The sequence below is a fragment of the Camellia sinensis genome, chromosome 7 (assembly GCF_055761805.1).
Source record: "Camellia sinensis isolate YWXY chromosome 7, ASM5576180v1, whole genome shotgun sequence".
Lineage (NCBI taxonomy): Eukaryota > Viridiplantae > Streptophyta > Magnoliopsida > Ericales > Theaceae > Camellia > Camellia sinensis.
The window spans coordinates 40,904,147-40,908,263 of record NC_138967.1 but is presented as its reverse complement, the minus strand read 5'-3'; positions in this window follow the sequence as shown (position 1 = coordinate 40,908,263).

The following is a 4,117-nucleotide window of genomic DNA, read 5'->3' as shown; positions in this document are numbered from 1 at the left end:
AGCGCTAAAAATGAGCAAGTTAGAAAAGCTATTCAAGAAAGCTCAAGGCGTTAATTCCATTCCAGACATAGAGGATGGATACACCGATTCGGCGGTGACTTTGCTGGACCGGTTCAAAATGCCGTATATAGACCGTTTTGAGGGTTCTAGGGACCCCATGGTACATCTGCGATTGTTCTCGAATATCCTAAGGCCAATGGCCCTCTCCAGATTGTAAAAGCTTTCCCTCTTCGGCCGGACCCTGTCGGGTGTTGCGGCTATTTGGTACGCAAAGCTGGAGGACTCAATCAAAAGAAGCTGGGAGGAGATGGCTGAGGCCTTCATAGCTCAATACTCCTACAACACGTAGATCGAGATCACAACTCGTGATCTCGAGACAACCAGATAGGAGACGAAAGAGGGCTTCTCTGACTTTGTAACCTGTTGGAGGGCCAAAGCTTCTATGATGTCCATCAGGCCGGTCGACAAGGATCAGATACGGATGGTTGTGCGCAACCTCCAACCCAAGTTGATGCAAAAAATGATCGTCTTACCCCTTCCTACCTTTACGGATTTACACGAGATTGGGGTACAGATTGAGGACGCCATGAAGCAGGGTCTCATTGACCACGAGAGGGAACAGCCCAAGAGGGCATTTACACGCAGTTCGAATGCAGGCACGAGTAGTGCTGTAGTTTTCAGAACTTCCGATGTGGGCATGGTCATTACCACCACTCCAAAAACAGCCAATCCCTTTGCTGGTACTTCCTCTTCAAACTCCCAAACTCCGAATTATCCACGCTGAGGCAAGAGGGTTTTCACCCCGCTGTATATGCCTTTGTCCAAAGCTCTGGGAGTCCTACTCAAGAAAGGACATCTAAAACCGTTAGAACAATGGCCTTTAGCCGATCCTCTCCCTCCAAAGCATGACTTGACTAAATACTGTGCCTTTCACCAACAACATGGTCACGACATCGACTAGTGCTTCAGGCTACGTCATGAGATCCCGGATCTCATTGACAATAAGGTGATTGCGCCACCACAAAAGCCGAATGTCACCACCAACCCACTCCCACCACATAACCAAGCTCCATCTCCCAAACACATCAACCTGATCGAAACTGCGGCCATTCCATATGACCCAAGCATATATATTACACCTTCCCACCTACCCAAGCCTGAGGTGTTCATCCCAGATAGCACAGACTTGTGCATGTTGAGCACCTCCCTAACCCAACCCGAACCGGTAGTGGTGACCGTCGAAGACAGATCCGAGATGACTTTGGGGGCAGGTGGGAATGATGATTTAGAGCCTGAGGGGTCTGGGAACTTTGCGTACAACCCGAGTGGTAATATCACATCAACAAATCAGGTTAAGTCGAGCGTAGAGTTGCCAGTTGGGGCAGAGATCAGTGTGGTTCGGGAAGATCGACCTAGTCAGGGGTTAGATGACCTAGCAGAGCTAGAAGAGGATATTGCCAACATTCAGTTCTTCAATGAACAAGATCCGGGGGACGTGACTGTCAACTGGTTCGACTTCGGTGGATCGGTAAAAAATACTAGGTGGCTTAGCAATAAGCCAGATGTTGTTGAGCAGCCTCAGCCAGAACAGGGACTGCCAAAGACGGGAACATCAGCAGTGGCTGAAATGGCCGAGAATCAGGAAGCACCGCCGGAGAGCACCAGTGTTAAGAATTTTGCTCGAGATCCGGGTAATCTGAGTACAGTAGGTACAGAACATGAGGTTGCATTGAAGCGACTTGAGCAGGAAAAGATCGAAGATCTTGAGAGGGCTAGGAAGGCCAAAGCCCTTGCGGGGACGAAATGTGCTGTGAGCACAGGAACAGTTGCAATGGAACCGGATAGCTGTCTGTCGGTTGCCGACGGGATGTGATGGGAAGACGACGACTTACGTCTTGCCCACACTGACGGAGATTGGGGGCAGAACCAACTGGATGACACCTGGTACGTTGAAGAGGTTGACCATATGACCAGAAGTGGGTGGTATTTCAAACCCCCACACTTGGATCAACCGGAGGCGTCCGAAAGAGACAAAGAAGCAGAGAGGCAGAAAGAAAAACTGCTCAAAGAGGAGGCTGTACTGAAACAACTTAAGAAAATCCAAGCAGACATCTCCATTAGGGGACTGCTTATGGCCTCAAGAGTTCACAGACAAGCTGTCCTTTCGGCAACGGACAGGGCTAAACTTTCAATCGATACGACACTCGAGCAGTTGGTAGGCCTGGTTTTCCCGGGAGGAGCTTTGCCGACATTGACCTTCACTGACAAGGAACTGTCGCCTAAGGGCTCAGATCATAACAAACCGCTCTATATCTCTGTCAAGTATAGAGAGAAATGGATACCGGTGGTCCTTGTTGACACATGATCTGCTATCAACGTGTGTTCGTCAAGGACGACATATGCTATCGGGTTGAAGCCCGCGGATTTTGTGCTTACTGCCCAGGTGATACGAGCCTATGATAATACCAGCCAAAAGGTGATGGGACTGTACAGATTCGGGCTCAGGTTGGTCCGGGGCAACAGGACATTGATTTTCATGTCTTGGATGTTCCCACAACCTTTAATCTACTCCTGGGGCGGCCGTCGCTGCACCAGGTGAAAGCCGTCTCTTCCACCTTACACCAAATGCTGAAGTACCCCCACGGGAAGGGGGAGACAATCGTTTTTGGGAATTCTTCAATCCATCCGCCGCCAGAGATTTCTACACCAGTTCTGGAGATTGAGCATGGTGCGGAGGATGTATTCTTGTCAAGATTTACCCTAGCCGAGGCCTAGGTTGTATAGAATATTCTACCTGTTGATGAGGGGCTATACGTTAGTGAACAATCTGTCTACCTTATGAACAAGCTTCAGCACATCCCCGAGATGGGATTAGGGCGAAATGGCCGGAAAGGCGTTGCAGCATCGGCCGAAGTGCCGCACAACCCACATACCTTTGGTTTAGGTTATCCGCCTACCAAGGAAGATTGGATGAGGAAAGGAAAAAAGATGGTCGGAAGAGCCAGAGCCAAACAAGTCGGGAAGCATTACGAGTTGATGCACCGACCTATCCAGGGGACCCTGAATGGATGCTTTGTCTGGGAGGGAGAAGACTTCCCGTTCTGCGGCTTCCCAAAGCCATGGTTAAATGCAGAGAGGTGGCACTTGTCGGGATTTGAGATTTTCTTTGACTTGCAATTGTCCAGGGATGACGGTGCCGAAGAGCAGACAGACCCACCAACTGAGGCTAAGCAGTGCAAGGAGGAGGATTCTGAGAGCACAGAAATTGAGATGGGGGTAGCACTGCCTTGTCTACTCTCGATCCTCAGATCGTACCAGAGTGCTTGGGGGATAACTTCTTAGTTTCCATGATCGGGAATGAAGCGGCTGTGGGCCCATCTTTAAACATTTTGGATGCATCCATCGCACCCTCCATCGTCCGGCAATATGAGAAGGGCCTTTTATTGAGCAATTCCAGGTCAGGTAGTGAGCTGAAATCTGATTCCACTGAGTCTGTGGAGTCGGAATCAGGTTCCAGCTCGTCTGTGTACGAGTCTGAGCTCGGTATTCTTGGGGGTGATAACCTGGATGCCACTGTCCAGTCCAGGTCGTCCTTTTTCTCTTTCCTTTGAGTCTGTTGTAACAGAGGAATCAAGTGGACTAGATGTTATTAATGAGAATGGTGCGGCTGTGACTTCCGAGTACTTTTCTATGCCTTTAATTTATTGCATTAATCAGGATTTTCAAAATTCTGATAAAAACGACGAGGAAGAAATTCTTCCGGTTTTGCAATATTTGCTTGATCAAGAGCAGGAGAGGTTTGTAAAATCGTTGGTTGATGAAATCACCACAATTAATGTTGGGTACTGAGAAAGACCCGCGGCTAGTCCAGATCGGGTCCACGTTGTCTTCTGAGGAGCGCGAGCGCTTAGTCGCTTTGTTAAAAGATTTCAAAGATGTTTTCGCGTGGTCCTACGAAGACATGCCTGGAATCGATCTTGAGATTGTACAGCACCGGATCCCTCTTGACCTAGAGGCCCGACCTGTTAAGTAGAAGCTTTGAAGGATCTGTCTGGACTAGGCTCTGAAGATTAAAGAAGAGGTCACCAAGTAGATTGACGCAGGGTTCCTGTTGGTA